The sequence below is a fragment of the Maniola jurtina genome, chromosome 11, assembly GCF_905333055.1.
Source record: "Maniola jurtina chromosome 11, ilManJurt1.1, whole genome shotgun sequence".
NCBI lineage: Eukaryota > Metazoa > Arthropoda > Insecta > Lepidoptera > Nymphalidae > Maniola > Maniola jurtina.
In genome coordinates this window covers 13159922-13178641 of record NC_060039.1, presented here as the reverse complement: position 1 = coordinate 13178641, position 18720 = coordinate 13159922, and the positions used below count along the sequence as shown (strand labels likewise).

General features: G+C 36.6%; 1 protein-coding gene across 7 annotated transcripts in view; it reads left to right on the top strand.

Annotated features, from left to right (window-relative positions):
• The window catches only part of LOC123869656 (CUGBP Elav-like family member 4), an 895280-nt gene that overhangs the window by 676194 nt on the left and 200366 nt on the right, over positions 1 to 18720 (top strand). For 2 of the 7 annotated variants that reach the window (XM_045912651.1, XM_045912650.1), the window contains exon 3: positions 16470 to 16505. The exons of the other annotated variants lie outside the window; for them this stretch is intronic. The gene's annotated coding sequence lies outside the window, so the exon portion shown is untranslated. The remainder of the gene's footprint in view (positions 1 to 16469; positions 16506 to 18720) is intronic. 7 annotated transcript variants of the gene reach the window in all.

Sequence of the window (18720 nt, the reverse complement as noted above, 5' to 3'; positions counted from 1 at the left end):
AACATAGTTTTTAAGTTTTTTTTTTTTATTGTTACTAACTACTTAGTGTTTAAGTACTAACATAGTTTCTAAGTTTGTATTGTTACTAACTACTTAGTGTTTAAGTACTAACATAATTTTTAAGTTTTTTGTTACTAACACTAATGGATCTGTGTTGTCCGATTATTAAATAAATAAATAAATAAATAACCTCCAAATGTCTGTAGAGAATCTTTAGAATACTATATATCTACATACTTAGTATAGTATATACTTGTACTACTTTACAAAAGTTACTTTACAAAAGTTTACAAAAGTTTAAAGTAGTAGTAGTAGTATGTAGTCTTCTAAAGATATATGTATACATATACTATATATCTTTAGAAGACTCATTATCATCTTCAATAACCGATAAACGTCTACTGCTAGATATAAAGCTCTTGTAAGAATTTCCACACGACATGATCTTGTTCTGCCTGAATCCAGGGGCTGCCTGTGACTTGCTTGATGTCGTTTGTCCATCTTGTGGACACACACACACACACACACACACTTATTGATTAATCCTTCTATTTTCTATACCCGCCTTCAATGAGGTGTATGGGAACTCCCAGAGGAAATAGCGATCGACAGAGGCCGGTACATAGCTTCTTTAATGACGCAATAACGACAATTGCCCGGAATGATGACAGTACATTATACCTTCTTATCTCTTTCAAACTGCTCAACGACCGAAACCTGCCTTTCTGATTCTGAGCAATCTTCATACAATTACTGTAAGAATTTTATTCAGACGCGATATATCAACATAATAGATTATTGTGTAACATGGCCTAGTGGTTAAGGCTTCGGCCTTATATATGGTACAGTAATTAAATGACAGGCAATACGTATATAAAACACTCAAACCTTAACTGTACTAAACTATCTAAACTAAACTCCATAACTAAACAATCGGGTATAGTACGCGTACCTTTACAAAAATAAAAAAAAAGAATGATAGGAGTTGTCCACAATATTTTCAAAGGTGTGTGAAGTTTATTAATCCACATTTGGATAGTGTGCTTTACAAGGTGGTAACCCAAAAATATTTTTTCGACTCACACCTTATGTTTAGTCCCTGAAAATTTATTATTCTCAAAATTTTAATAAGCCTCAGCGTAGCTGTAATAAGTTTCTATAAATAATTTTCAATCTTAAAACGCTTATAGTTTATTTTTATAACGGCTTTGACCCCAGACAGACAGAGAGTCTATAAAAGTTCCCTGTTTTACTGGGGAACCCTAAAAATTCACGTAAAAATGTTCCCGATTCTCGCGCACTCTTGTATTTTTATAAAAATGTATTTTTCGTAATTTTTATGCAGTAAATCTCCTTGCAAAATAATCATTTTAGTGCAAAACAAAACAGCTCCTTTGTCTCTTAATAGGAATTGTTCTCGTACATTAAAAACCTGAATTCTATTCACATTGTAACAAAAAAAAAAACGAAATGTGCTCACCGTAACAGGAAAAACGCTTGTTCCGTGTATGATAATAAAAGTTTTTATTGTAAACAATTAAAAGTTTGAGGCTTGTTGGAGACAAAGCGCCGTAATAATTTCACTCGGTGGGGTTTTAGTTTGTTTTGTGCATTTTAATGCTATCTGAGCTGTGGCGGTCGAGATTGGAACTGAAAGCGGTTTAAATCTTATCAACAATTCCTTGGTAGTGTTTACGGTTAGCGAATAATAAATTGAATGAGCACTTTCTATTATGAGGCATCATGAATTTCGGAGAGCTGGTCTTTCTTCTATTAATAGCCTTTAAAAAAGGAGGTGGTTCAGTTCCCATTTCAAAAGAACGTGAAAAAATGCATTTACATAATTATTTCCTAATCACATTTTTTCAATTAAATTATTTTTGACGTACACAAACAGTAGTTTCTTGTCGACCCTGTTTTAAAATAAAATAAAACTACTTTTCGATGCTTTTAAAACATTATAAACGCTGAAATGTTTATAAATCAGTGATAGTTTTTTTTTACTACAATAGAAGTAAATTACAATAGAAGTAAAAGATTCTGTATCTGTTCTATATTTAAGCTTATCAGGATAAGTAGTTTCTGAAAAAAACAGCTGTGATAGACAGACAGACAGATATGTGGACAGATAAGTACTGAGATGAATCCATGAGCGTTCCGGTATGTAACAGTACTTATTTAGTGTTCAACTGCAAAATGTTGAAATATATATCAATAAATTATCCTACTTCTTGTTATTGAACAAAACTTAAAAATTAGATTGTACTGATATTATAAAACACTTAAATATAAAAATTACTAATCAAAAATATCATTAAAACGACTATAACCACGTATTTTTCAATTAGTTTAATCAAATAATTGTCTATATCCGCCACAATAGTAAACACATTGCTATAACATAATGCGTAATAGATATATCATTTCGATAAATTAATTGCATCCCAGCTTTACGGAATCAAACCGCGCATGCCGCCAATTATGACTATTAAATGAAGTTTCCACTAAATACGAGCGTGTGGCATTTTCCACCGCACCGCATTTAATGTTACATCAGAAGCGCATGCAATGAAGGGTTGATTGACAGTGCCAGACACTTGAACGAATTTATTGCTTCCGACAAGTTGTTTTGACATTTTGTTTTTGCATTGCAAGTCTTGGTTTGCACTTGTCAAAGTTTATTTGCATAAAAATGTATTCTATTCTATTCTATTCTATTAAATATTAAAGAAGCGTTACAGAATCAAACGGCGCATGCCGCCAATTATGACTGTTAAATGAAGTTTCCACTACATACAAGCGTGTGGCATTTTCCACCGCACCGCATTTCGAGTACATCAGAAGCGCATGCAATGAAGGGTTGATTGAAAATGCCAGGGACTTGAACAAATTTATTGCTTTCAATTAATTAAGATAGTAATAATAGGATAGTGTTTGTTTGGGCAAATCTTAAGTTGATTTCAAACTACGGAATATAATATAATATATTATATAAATATTTCCGTAGTTTGAAGGCAACTTTATGCAAAGCTTGATAATGTATAATTCTATATAAGCTTCTTATTGTCTCTTACTTATTTTTACATTTAGTCATAGACCTATAGCATTTGGTATACAATAAAGTAAATTTTCATTTCATTTCATTATAAAAATTAAAAAAGTACAGGTAGTCTCCAATTAACAATACCTAATGATGAGATAAAAATCTTTTATGCTTTGAAGTTGAAAGGCAAAGTGACCTGGATTATAACCATATTGTACTGTTATCTTTAGTACATTTATTAGGCCTAACGACTCGGATAACAGCGTTTTAATGTCTACCCCCCCTTTTTACCCCATTTTGACCCCCTGCTTGCTTCATCCTGACCAAAATTTCGGGTCCACTAATCAGATAACCGCTTAAGAGGGGTCTCTCTGTCACTCGCTCTATACAAACGTAGTTCGTCTCTCATTGGAATACTAACCAATCATACTCAATGGAATTTTGTAGAAACGTTCCGGGAACTAATATCTAGCCTGTGGTTTTCCAGATTTCCGTTAAAATATTCGATTTCAAAGTTACGCGGTCTTAAAAATTCACTTACAAATCTTCGAGCCCCTGTAATTTTAAAACTATATTACATATTTTTAGAAAAATGAAAAATACCACCGGCACAAATATTAGTTTCTAGAATATGTCTGCAAAATTTCATGGACTTTGGTTGCTTAATATTCAAATGAAATTGGGACTACGATTGTATGGAGTAAGTGACGGAGAGAGCCCTGTTAATGATGGAAATGGCATTAGCAAAAGTGCTGGCACTTTTATGTGGGTGACTGTATAATTACTTAGAAAATTAGTTTGACACACCTACCTGCTTGATTTCGTAATTTCGATACTTTCAAAGGTGATAGCACACATAACAAGCATCACAATTTCAAAGGTGAGAATCATCAGGAAGGGATCATCATCGTATCGCCTTACGCTTCGCTGTCAACCAGGCGTCAACTTAATGTAACCTAATGTGTATGTCGGTACGTCGACTTGGCTACGGCTGTGAATATTATAATCCCGTTCATATTTAAATTTTTAATATATAATGGAAAAACATAGTAGTTTATATGAAAGTGAAATAACGCTGAAAACGAAATTATCCAAATTAAAATATTATGACGCAAGCTTTCAACAAAGATCAGACTTAATTAAAACTTCATCATCATATTATTATTATACTAAAAACATCGGCAGTTTAAATTGGTATTGCACCGTGTTCTGATATACAGCGTTTAATTATTGCCCGTGAATTAATCCGAGCGGTGGAGGTGCGTTTCAGAGCTTGTCACTGTCAGAGCTCGGTAGACGTGGCCTGTCCGTGGCATGGCTACTAGTGGCCTCGGGTCAAACTTGTGACATGAGTGAATGGTTTTATAAAATCAACGAATAACTGTTTCATAGAAAAAAAATTGGTTGTCTGTAAAGTCGGTTTACTGACGATAGTTGAACGTGACAACAAAGGCCGATTGTGCTTCTTTGTCGCTCGTTCCGCGCTCTCGCTTGCACTTCAAGCCTTACATGGAACGCCTCAGAGCGAGGTAACGCCGCATGAGTCATGTTTTTTCGTGCGTGCAGCCGGCTCTATCGAATTATAAGACGTTGTCACGTCAAAAATGGAAAACATTTTCTGAGGCTTTTTTCTACTTTAGTTGATCTTTCTCTGAAGTAAAGTTTTTTGTGCGCTCTTAAGTATGGGTTGCAGTCAGTTTAATGTGAATTATTCCGAGTGGTGAAGATGCGTTTCAGAGCTTGTCATTGTCAAAGCTCGATAGACGTGGTCCGTCGGTGGCATGGCTACTAGTGGCCTCGGGTCAAACTTGTGACATGAATGAACGGTTTTATAAAATTAACGAATATTCATAGAAAAAAGTGTACCTACTTGAACAAATGTTGAACACTGAAAAATTTAGCTTACAACAACTTTTGTCTGCTTTAGTAGATGTTTGTATTGATTTAAGCATATTTTGCGCTCTCAAACTCTATCTCGTACTAACAGCTGTTTCAACTTGGGTATTTTAGCCTGTCATATTATTATTATTAAGCCTAGTGTATTATTTCACTGAAACTGATAGATATTTACTTGGAAATGCCACGTACGCGTACCTACAGCACCCTACAGGCTGATGTTGTTTCTCCTATAATCACTTTCTGGGACGTCATCGATCCATCAACTTGGAGAGTAGCTATTTCATCTTACACAGTATGTTCCTAGCTCCAACTTTCATTAACATAGAATATAATTTCGGTTTTGTGAGAGCACAATCCAAACCCATAAACCATACTTTAATATTATAAATGCGAAAGTATGTCTGTCTGCTAGCTTTTCACGTCCCAACAGCTTAACCGACTTTGATGAGGTAAAAAGTTAACTTTCATTCTGCGAAAGGACATTGGCTACTTTATATCCCGGAAAATCAAAGAAATCTTACGGGATTTTTAAAGGCCCATTCTTTTAGTCGATTTGTATGAATTTTGGTACAGAACTTGCATCCCGGAAATTGATTTAGGCAACTTTTATCCCGGAAAATCAAAGCGTCGTCACGGAATTTTTGATATACCTAAATCCACGCGGACGAAATCGCGGGCATCATTTAGTATTTATGTGTATCTAAAGCTATTTACTTTTACGCGACTGACCAAAAAAGGAGTGTAATGTTTTCAGGGTTCATGCAAATGTATGTGCGTTTCTTTATTCCATCATACCTAACTTCAATGTCTGAACAGATTTCAATGTTATGATACCCCATTGGCCATAACTTTTTTTAAACGTTCAATACAGCAACTGTACTCGTGTTTCATAATTTTTTAAATCATGATTTTTCATACAATCGTCGCCATTTTACTCGTTGGGCGTTCACAATTTATTATTAGGTATAGTGCGCGTCAAACAAATAATCATCTATGAACTTAACTGCAAGACGCGTGGCAATAGCATTTTTTAAGCGTCAATGGAGAGGAGCACATAAACCCGCGCGCCGCGCCGCACTCCGCGTTCGCCATCTGCATTATTGTGAGTGCTACATCCGTAAACAGTACACGAGCATGTGGAACAATACATGCGCGAGCTCGCCCTTGCATCGCAGGTCAGAGAGATGTCATTGCCGGTAACTAACTATAGATAAGGACGAGGAAATAAACGGTCCATCGGTTGAGATCACAAAAACATTGCTAAAATCATAAACCCTCTACAGTCGGGTAAATAGATGTCCAATATACAAGGTGTACCGACGTTTTAAGTGCTTTGGGCCGCACGTATCCACACGCCCGCGCCTTGACACAGGTTAATATAGATATCTCAACAAACAATTTTGCGACCCTTGTTATTTCGTCGGCCGTAATAACTTCATTGTGATACCGACTATAGTAAACATCACGTACTGTGTACAGTGCGGACAAAATATAACCAAACCTACGTGTAGGCAGCAATGGTGGATTAATTCATACACGTGCAGCGGGAATCATTGTCGACCGATGGATGTCCATTACTGGACATTTATAGGGGGACTACAGTAGCTGGCATAGCTCAACAGGCAGGGCTCATACTTAATTCTAAAAACCGATGGACTTAAAATACCAAGGTACTAGAATAGCGATCGCGCACCAGAAGGCGCAGCGTTGGAATATCTGCCCACTAGGTGGACAAATGACTGCAAACGAGTTGCAGGGAGTCGATGCAAGACCGTAGCGTGAAGTCCATACAAGAGACTAACTCAAAAGGTATAGTCCTTTTTAGTCTTCTCACTGTGTTCGTTACATTGAGTAATTGGATTGCCTTAACATTAACGTGGTGGTGAAGCCTATTTTTGTGGGCTTCGGCAAAGGTGATGACTTTGTAGACGTACTCATTTTGAAGGAATTGGTATATCTATAATTTTGAGGTCAGACTGCAGAGCGATTACGACAAAATCATCGACCCTATAATATTGTCTTTACACATTAGCAACATCTTTCAACTTGGACCATACTCCCATTCGTCTTTGTCCCCAAGACACCTGCGCGACCTCCAATTATCAATGTAATTGGCTATTCAAAGTTGGCGCGATGGGGCGAGCACGACATCGTTAATTAATAGAATCAACTGAACATTGAAATTTTCGCTCCAACAGACTAAAGCTACATGGAAGCAATTTCAAGTGAATTTGTGTGGAATGGCTTTGACTTGAATAGCTTCTTTTAGTTAAGTCAGTGTAAAAAGATGTTTAAAGCAAGACAAATTCGTTAACAGGAGATGAATTTTCGGTTGGATCTGCGAACATTAATTTATATAGCTTTAATGATTTCTTAACTGAAACTTCTTTTAAGGTATACATAAAAAGAACAGCTACATAATTAAGAATACTATTTGAGAATAATTCTAAAACTTTCAATTCATGTGATGATCCAGCTCGCTTAGCCTGACCAAGTTCCAAGCGCTTCATAGTGAGAAGGGCCAATATTATCACCATATTCAAGTTTTAAACACAGAATTTTCCAGGTTATTGTAGCGTGCATCAATATCTATTGTACTTAAACATAAATACATTGACAGTGCCTGACATAAGGCTGGGACTTGAAATCATTTGAACCACTGTCGTGCAAAAGATAAATCTGTTAGACAAGTGGGTTCAATTACGACTTTGACGAATTTTTTTTACGAAAATGACTGTCGTGACGTATGCTAAGACTGCAGAATTTTATAAAATAAAATCTTTAGCGATGCTCACTTTCCCATATCTGCATAGTTCATATAATCCGATATAGGTATACGAATTTTCACAAAAAATCACTCTAGACAAACGTTATTCTAATATAAAGAAAATCACTAATAAAACAAAAGAAGAGATCCTAGCCAGAACAGCCAATCTATACTAATAAATAAAATTGGAGTGTCTGTCTGTAATTTCGAAATAACTACCTCATATTAAGCTCATATGGTTATTTGAACGATACCATAACTGAATCACACGTTTTTAAAATTTTTGTCTGTCTGTCTGTCTGTTTGAAAAGGCTAATCTTTGGAACGGCTGAACCGATTTTGACGGGACTTTCACAGGCAAGTAGAGGATTGACCAGGGCGTAAAATAGGCTACTTTTTTAACCGACTTTCAAAAAGGGAGTTGTGTTTTTCTACCTATGTACACCGAAATCTCCGAGATTTCTGAACCGATTTGCGTCATTTCTTTTTTAATCGATAGAGGAACTTTGCGACATTGTTTCATAAAAAATTTGGAGTCCAACTCCTCAATCCTGATGCTGCAGGGGATCTGACCAATCCACGCGGGCGAAGCTGCGGGCATCAGCTAGTATCTGAATATATAGCAAAGGCATTTAGGTATTGCAGCCGTGAATTTCGGAAGGTAGCCAAAGGCAAAATTCACAGGAAATTTTGCAAAAAATTCCACCTAAAAAGCGCCGCCATGGCATTTATTATTTTCCCATTCATCATCAATCTTACCTGTAACTCAAAAAAAGGGTCAAGTGCGAGTTAAACTCGCACATGATGGGTTTCCGTACAAGATACTACTACTATTAATTTACTACTACTACTACTAGTAATTGTACTAGACACGTAATTTTTTTTAAATGGCTGCCATTTTAACAATTTTATTAGGTACTAGCTAATGTCTGCAACTTCATTTACGTGGATTTATTGTTCACTTTGATTTTCTGGGCTAAAAAGTAGCCTATGTCAGTCTCCATGTCTTTAACTATAACTAATCATCAAGAAATCACGTCGATACTTTGCTCCGTGGCGCATGATTGAAAAACAAACCAACAAAGAAACACATATCATATTTGTAATTTTGGATTTGTTGTTATAGCGGCGGTTATCACACTCTGTGAAAATTCCAACTTTCTTCCGTCGTTTATGAGATACATCCCGCTGACAGAAAGACGGATAGACAGATAGGCATTGTTACTCCTCGGCTACGGTACCCTAAAAAATTGAGGCCCATTTTTTTACGCCAGCTCGACAAATCTACTCGCTAATGTTGCTTGAAATTCATCAATAATCGTGCATACCCTCATAAATTTGCGTTAGAACTGATGCGGTGTTATCCGTACAGACAAACAATATGTTGTTATGATTGATCGAAGACCCCAGGGTGCCCTACCTGTTCCTACCTACTTCATTCAATCAGGTGCGCTGGAAAATCCATTTGCAAAAAGTAATGGTGACTGATGCTCTTGAGATGAAAGTTGTTTATGATGATAACGTACGAGTATGAAACTTTCCGACAAAGATTCTTATATTTGTTTTCATTAACTATGTTGTATATCGACATTAAGGAAATAATATTCCTATTGTCTTTTCTACTTTGAGTTACTGTAACGAATTTCAATTTTAGATAGAAATTGTCCACCAACATCTAAATGCAATTAGACGGCGAACTATGAATCAGATCGAATCTAATCATACCTCCGGTCGGCTTAGCATGAGCTTACTTAATAATAATGTGAGAAACGAAACATTATAATGTTATACGAAAATGGACCTTTGGTTTTAAGTTATTGGTTTAAGTTGATTCATCTTTAACAAGGATCCAAAGCGATAACTTTACAAGATAATTGTTAGTATCTACTTATTAGTTAATCCACCCTAGGAATCATGTTTAGTTTAGGTTCTGTACTTTTTGTATCTATAAGGAAATACTTCGTCTTGGGCTAAACCAACGGAGAAGACCACTCTCGCTGAACACTCTTTTAAACTATGGCGCACTTAGGTTTGTGTGGCCAAGTTGTGATAGTGCATGCTATCAAACAATCAATAATCAAGCAACGTTTGACCCGGCTGCTAACTAGATAGGTAACCGATTTTGTGTGAATTTTGTATTTTCGATTCCTCTTTAGAGAACACATTAAATTATCGGTGCCGAACATGTTTTTATAACCGATGAACCAAACAATCGCGTTGTCTTAATCGAGTAGTATGCGGAAAGATCCTACAATTATTCCTCCTTCTCCTGGAACTTCTCCTTTCAGCAAAGGCTGCCTGGTAGAGATTGCTCCAAGCAATAAGGTCGCCTTTGCACACAATTGTTTTTTTTCTGTTTTCTTCTTACTGTGTTGTTATCCTTTACATGTGTTTTTGTGTGCAATAAAGTATTTCTATCTATCTATCTAATTATAACAATATATCATTAATGACCCCCAATAATGAGGGATACGACACAGAGAGAATTATGTTCGTTTTTCTCTGAAGTTACAGTTTAGAATTTCAAAATCTATCAACGTTATCGAAATGTATAAGTACCCATACTTGTACTAAGAGTACAGTTCTCTTTGGCAGCACTCCTCTAACTTTACGGCAAATCGGACAAAGCTTAACTATGTAACTCCTCTGTGGGTTTAGCGTAATCCGTGTCGGTCCCGTCGCGTCCCCGTCCCGTACCCCGTCCTGTCTTATTAGTCTCCTAGCCTTTTAAGCTTGGTCTACACCGTACACGCAATCGGTTGCAGTCCGGTATCTTAATTTCTAGTTTCTAAAATGCTATTAGCTGTACCACTGAATGCAAGCGCAAGACCGTGGCATGTGGACGTCCATACATGAGACCAACGCTCAGCAGAGAACGACAATTGGTTAATGATGATGACGATTTAATAGCTGGATAGCGCGGCAGCCTCGCAAGGTTAGTTTGCGCTGCAGAGCGGCTGTTGTATAGAAGCAGGCGTTACTTAGCAAAAGTTCATGATATACAAAGAATCAAAGGCTTAATTTGCTATAATCCGCAAAAAAAGGCAAATCTGTATGGTACAACATGCAGCATGCGACATGCATCACCCGCCCTTCCACTGCTAAGCATGCAGGAAAGCCAACCACCAAGTAAACCACCACGCCACACCACACAAATCCACCAGAACACAATCGACGCACGTTTCGCTCCGACACCAGAGCATCTTCAGGAGATGCAGACCTTACAGACCAGACCTTACAATGCACAATTGTAAAGTGTACTTTGCATGTTGTACCATACAAATTTGCATTTTTTAGTGGAAAAGCAAATTAAGTTTTTGATACTTTGTATAGAGCGGCTGTTGTAGCTGCGTTTCGACCATAGAAAAAGCGCATCCTTTGGTTAAGGCACCGAGGCCGTGTTGAAGATGCGCTTTCGAAGTGACAAACTTTCTTTGGCCGTGGTAACGTGGTCATATTGGCAGCGCTGCTAAATAAAGAACAACCAACAAGACTGCCGTGTTTAGCAGAGATCCTGCTTTTAGTTTAAGTGAACCCGGATAATCGTTGAACTAAAAAAATGGTTTCTAGTTTAAAACATCATTCGCTAACAGTACTGAAAAGATAGCAGACAAAATATAGACGGACCCACTTTCGTATTTATACCCAATTTTAGTATGGATTATAATTACAAGTAAAATTACAGGTAAAGTGAACGCTTGCTTAAGGTTTTTACGAAAATCGATAGCAAGCCGTGTCGGTTCCCATAACGATAGGTATACCAGACCCAGCGTGGATCATAGAACCATGACTTGGTGTAGTCCGAGCCTTATTCTATCCCTTTAATAGTGATAAAATTATCGTTGAGCCGGACTTCCTGAGGCGGTCGGATAGTTTCTCACAAAACTGGGATCGTATGTAGTTTTGTACTTGTACATATTGGACTTTATAAAGGTGACTGCAGACTATGTAACATGTGGTTAATAAATTGTATATAAGTATTATTTGACGACATTTCATCATTGTCTAACATATAGTAACATAAAATACATTTTTTTATTCTTTTTTTAACGGAACCCTTAAGATGCCCACGCACTCGAAATGAACTGCAGCTGCACTGCGCGTCGCGGCAGCGCCCCGCACAATATTCTCTCCAGCCGCGACGCGTTCAAGTGCGTGGGCACCTTTATTGGATCACTTTGTTGTCTGTTTGTCCATCTGTCGGGTCTGTCCGTCTGTCGTGTCTGTCAAAAAAACCTATAGGGTACGTCCCGTTGACCTAGAATCATATAATTTGGCAGGTAGGTAGATCTAACAGCACCTAGGAAGGAAAAAATCTGAAAAACCTGAATTTGTAACTGACTCGCACTTGGCTGGTTTTTTGGTGGTATCTTATAATCACTGCTATCAGCTGGCTTCGTGTTTGCTAGCATTCTAATTAACTAATTTGAGTGGCCATCCAATCACAATTAATATGTCTTCAAAAAACATTCGCAATTCAATTCAATTTTTTTTTTCAAAAAACATTCAAAATTCAATTCGAAAACTTAGCTTTGTTTGTGATTGCCACTGAGTTTTTTGTTTTTGTCATTTTTATGGGATTACGTAACAAAAAGCCAAATACTCTACCTACTACGTAGCTAGCAAATACTACGTAGCTTCTCTTCGTGGATAGAGTAGTATGGGTTTTAGTTGAATTTTATTTCTGAAGCTTGTCATTTCGTATTAAGGGTACGCGTTATTTTGTACAGCAAAGTTAGTTTTGTCGAAACTACGAGTAAATTCACCTACAATTTCTCTACAAACTCACGCTGAATAAGATCTCATGGGACAAACAGCTTGCACGGAGTATACTGACTAAGTATACCTAACTATGTATGTCCTTTTAACTTATAATACTTACTTTAACTTATATCTACAGGTTTTAAGTATTTAAAGCTAGTAAACTTAATGCCGCTTTTCATACGTTTAACTTCAAAAACATTGGACATTCTTACCTTATAACCTTCCAACCATCTTTCACCCCCTTAGGGGAGGGTTTCTTGCCTCTTAGGTCTTCCTAATTCCACCAACCGACCTTCCAAATTACAAATTAAAAATAACAATAATTAAAAAAATTCCATACCAACTTTCACCCTCTATTTTACTACCCTTAAGGGGGATTTCCCAAAATAACTGATGCAGGTTTTAATTATTTAAAGCTATTTTAAGTATGCAATGCTAACTTTCCTTTAAAAAAACCCTCCCTTATCCACTTTTTGGGCTTCGCCGCTGTCAGGTAAAATTAATATACTATAACATTAAACTATCATAATGACCTTTAGCATGATTTTATACCGATTGAAAACTGACGTGCCTAACACTTGAAAATTGTATATAGCCGTCTATAAAGGGCAGCGTCGACATGACAGCTAACATTTTACCCTGACCTCGGCTGTCAATTATATGAAGTGGGCGGTGCTTATTTATTCATGGGGATTCGAGGGGAGGGTAACATTGTTGTGCTTTATTAGAGCTTGTAAAAAGGCGGAAGTTATTGGTTCTACGGCTTGATTGTTGCTTTGCCGGCAGTACCGTAGTTTTAATTACCGCTAGTCGATTGTGGAAATGACCTTGTGGAAACAGTGCCGTGAGAAATACTTACAACAAATTGATATTGTTTTGTGAAAGTGTGAATTGATATATCTAATATCTATAACCTTTTACGTATTCTGGGCTATAACAAGGTGATTCAGTCGGAATTTTTGTAAATTGTTTTTGCCCCTCATTGTTATTGTTTTTATCTTACTAATTTTTCCCCTTGCACAGTCGAGTTTTTGTTTTTCTTATGTAAATTCTATCTGTCAAAACTTGTTATTAGCTTTAATTTTCTTCTGGTCTCATCTATGTACTTTTTCCTGTAAGCTGAAGAATTTCCTAGTAAAATAAAATGAAATTAAAATAAATAAAATCCTACAAGTATAGTGAGGTTATATTAATTTTAAACATAAGCCATAAGAGATACCTAATCTATAGGTACGCACAATCTCAGAATTAGTGACTTGTGGTTCAAATAACTACCTCAATCAATCAATCAGCCTGCTTGCGTCCACCGCTGGGCATAGACCTTCCCAAGAGCGCGCCACCACACACTGTCCTCTGCTTTTGGTGAACGTGGAGTGGATGGGATGCTCTTAAGAAGCTAGTGGGAACTTCCCACTAGCTTCACACAGTTCATTTTAACAGCCTACAATAATGATTACTTGAAACAACTGATTACCTACAAGCTATAAATATCATCTACCAAATTCCGCCATAGTCCGTAACTCGCGAACAAAAAGTTTGAATATCACCCGAAGGATTCCAACAATAGGAAGAAACAAAGGTCTAACAAGGAACAGTCCACGAGGGGGCACGTGCTCGGACGTGTTCCAAAACATTGTTCGCTAATATCAGAACCGGCGGTCATTAAATTCAGATTTATACCCGGCCGGGATATCTCTCCCGTGCGACCGCGCTAATGACCGGCTAAACTGTGATAATTTCACGCTGGAGTTAGTACTCGCAAGTAATGAGACAGAGCTTGGCGCCGGTCTGGTTTAGCCATATATTAGTTTAGCTAAACTGATAAATGCAGCAGCGTGGCGCTACGTTATCACACGATGTCACGCAATGCTCCCCGACGCGAAAATTACAAGCGGATTTTACATGTAATCAGTATGTTAGAATAACAAAAATAAAATTATAAGTCTAAATCTGTATTTCTTGTAAATTAACTTCGAAGTCGCAGCACCATTTACTATTCAAAAGCCCTGGTTTATTTACTAACCCCCGACCCAAGAAGAAGGGTGTTATAAGTTTGACGTGTGTATCTGTGTATCTGTCTGTGGTATCGTAGCTCCTAAAGTTTTTTGTTAGAAAGGTGCCTTGATCAAGAGTGTTCTTAGCTATAATCCAAGTAAATCGGTTCAGCCGTTTGGAAGTTATCAGCTCTTTTCTAGTTACTGTAACCTTCACTTGTCGGGGGTGTTATAAATTTTTAATTTACACTTCTTTGTTAAAACTATTTGTTTGTAAAAAATTCATCTAAGTATATGAAATTCCACGTACCTAATCCTAATAATTTTACCGAGACGTTTATTGTGGCCAGGGACAGTATTGCGTAAAGCCTGTCAAAATGGCAAAACATAAAACGAACGTGAGTAGAACTTGTAGCATCGGGAGACAGATTAAAAAAAATTTCTACATTCAAAGTAACATCCACTCGCACTGAACCAAGCCGAACCGTTTCAAAAACTTTACCATCCGGCTCAGTGGAACCATATTTTTCTTTTCATCCTTTTTGTTTCGCTGTATTTGTAACGATCATCCCTGTTACGAGTTTTTATCCGGGCAAATCCGGATAAATGGATCATCAGAATCTTTAATAAACATAAAAATTCATCGGAACAGGGCTTTTCACGCCGTCCATGATAAATCGTGAATTATTTATCTTTGAACTGTAGCGTTTGTGAATTACTTTTTAGTCATCGTTAATATCCTGAATGGCCTGTTCCGGGTCCTTTGTAAATACGGTTTCGATGCTCAAGTTTATTTAAAAAAGAAACGTGGCAAATAGCAAAGAATTTTTCATAACATAATGAGCAGAAAAATTATTATTGTTTAGGTACTCAGTCCTCATTCTAATTAGGGATCGTTTTTTTACAGATATTATATCAAATTACTCAAGTAAGTAACGTCGTTTTGTTTGCTTGTCACTCAAGGCAATACTATCAATACATTTACAATGTAATAAGTGCAGGTGTCTTACTATTGTTGCCCGCAAGTAGGATAACACCAATAATAATAATTAAAATCAGTACAATCCTTGTAAATATGATAAATGATACATTATTGTGCAAGGATATTAGGTACACACATATATTACACTTGTAATAGGTAATTGTATAAATTACAAAATAACATTGATATATTATTACAATATGTGGACACACGTGTTAGATATTGTAATTATAATATTTTAAAAGTTGTATTACATATTGTGTCTGAGTTTGGATTTTTTCTATCAAATTAGTAATAAACTAATAGGTTGGTATCGTTGGTATATACATTATTATAAAATGATATGAACTCTTATGCATGCTAAATATTAAGTAAACAGTAAGAATACTAATTATTACACTTAAGTAATAGGTACTATTGTAATCTTCAAATAAGGTAAATATCACAGCAATATCAGATTGACCGAAACAATAAACTATTTATTTTAATCTTTAAGGATAGCTTAAGAATATAGTAACAAAATTTAGTATAAGTCAACGATATATGGGATGACCTGCCTTCGCGGTTCATCGTTTCAAACATATTGAAACTATGGATCGAAAAGATCTTCGAGACTAACCTACGCAGGACATTAAGTCGTGCCGATCCGTCGTTTCAATATAATCGAAACTACGGATCCAAGTGTACCTTGCCTACGACATCGTATGTCGTACAGATACGTCGTTTCAGAATAGTCGAAATGACGGCTCTAAACGTACCTCACTTACGACGAAATGTCGTGCTGATCCGTCGTTTCAAAAGAATCGAAACGACGGATCCGAGTGTACCTCGCCTACGACATGATATGTCGTGCCGATCCGCCGTTTCAGAATAGTCGAAACGACGGATCCAAGTGTACCTCACCTACGACATGTCGTGCCGATCTGTCGTTTCAGAATAGTCGAAACGACGGATCCACAGTGTACCTCTACCTAAGAAGCCTAGCGGTGGAGTGGTGTGTAGCTTGTTTTTGTGTTACAGGGGGTGCGGGAAGGCGGCGCGCGTAGGCGGACAAAGGTAGCGTTTTGTTGTGCGTGCCCTAGGCTGTACTGTTATCACTGTCTGTCAAATAGCGCGCTAAGTGAGAGCGTTCCACGTCGAATCTACAGGAGCCTTGCTTATTTTTTTTTTGATTCCTAACTCGATGTTTTTGTTTTCTTTCTTTTTGTGAAAGGTTGTTTCACCACGTAGTTTTGAACGCTTAAGGGCTGCTATACACATAGTTGGCTCACCACAGTCAGTAGAAATGGATGTATGTAAAGGAATGTTTGATAAAAAGGCCGCTCGGCCTGCATATACACACTCGGTTCCCCTTTAAGTGGCACAGCCGTGCAAAGAAGATAGTTTAGATCTGACGAAGATAGGTTACGCGCTAAAAGCGAAATAGAGTTGAATAAATTCGAGTACATTTGCCGAACGGATGACTTGTATGACAAGTGTAAATTAAAAATGTATAACACCCCCGACAAGCGAAGGTTACAGTAACTAGAAAAGAGCTGATAACTTTCAAACGGCTGAACCGATTTTCTTAAATTATAGCTAAAAACACTTTCGATCAAGCCACCTTTCAAACAAGTAAAACTAAATTGAAATCGGTTCATTAGTTTAGGAGCTACGATGCCACAGACAGATACACAGATACACACGTCAAACTTATAACACCTCTTTTTGGGTCGGGGGTTAAAAATCGAACAATTTATTAAGCATGAATGCACCGCTTAACTAAGATGGTTCGTGGCTCTGTCCCACGAGTGTGAGTAACAGTGAAGACGGAACTTATATTTCTACATCATCTATTACTCTTCCGCAACTCTCACCTTACCCCAGGGCTATCTCAGTGAAACGGAATACCTCTACAAGTTTTATTGGGTCGGATTTTTTATTTTATAAAAAATTTCAAAATGAATGAGCCGACCCGACTATGTGTATAGCAATCCTTAGAGTGTATTGGTAGTCACTGACTTACCTCTCACATAATTGACACTTTTAACTGAAGAGTTATTTGTGCTTAAGTACGTGAGCGTTGACCTTAATTGTGCAAGTTTTATAAAAGGTGGGTGAAGTTAACAACTGTCACAGATTATAAGAAGATTTGATAATGAACTAGATGAAGCCCGTGACTTCGTCTCTATGGATTTAGGTTTTTTTTAATCCCAAGGGAGCTTTTCGATTTTCCAGAATATAAAATAATCTCTCTGTCTCTGTATCAAATATAATATGATGTGTTGTTGAATGCTCAAGTTTTTCAGCACCTTCAGAACACGTTCATTTGATTAAAATTGCTCCACGAAAAATTTGACTGATTTAGCGAAGATAAATTGTTGCGAAATTGTTTTAAAAGAAATTTGGAAGCGAAAATTACATAGGTAGAGAATTATTATGGTAATAATAAGGCATTAATGTAATTCGTTTAACGACCTAACGCTTCGGATAGACGGCTGTACTTTTTATGGTAATGGACAGAGATGGATTCAATTTAAACGACATTAATAAAATTAATTATGCGCGTCAAAGCTTTAACAGGCTACTTCAAGCAAAGTTTGTGGTGAAATTTGCCGTTTTTAATTTCTGTTGTTCTGGACTTTCACTGTTTTCCTTTTATGCTCCTTTTTTCTTTTCAATTATTATTTATGTACATAAGTGTACGACTAACTTTATTTCTGTTTCAGTGTACGATAACGGTGTTCAATCTATTTGTCGAAAATACCTATTTGTAACTAATTAGATTTTACTGTTTTGCTTAATAAATATAACTGAACAGTAATTTACATTAATTTCAAATTATTATTAAAATGTTACCTACTCTAAATTACTGCAATTTGTAATTATTATTTTTTGAGTAATTTCCATTAATAATAATTAGAAATTACTCAAAACTTTTTTGCATAATTCAGCCCCTCCTCAGATAAAATTAGAGCACTGTTTTCGTTCACCAATATTTATCTGTTGTAGTATTTATTCAAGTAATTTTCTGTAATTATATAAGTATTATAATACAAATGTCGCACTAGCTATGGTCTCGCGTAGATTCGACATTTTTTGAAAAAGCAACGCTCACTCTGCACTTAGTAATCGTCGTGCTGTAAGAAACATTTTATTTTCGTATTCTTTTCGAGACGTAATTAGTGTATTATTGTTATTTTGTCGTTGGTTTGTCAAATGGCGTTGATTTCTGTATAAAGTCCAATGCTAAAACAGCCCGAAAATGCCGCTAGTTTAGATAGATAGATGT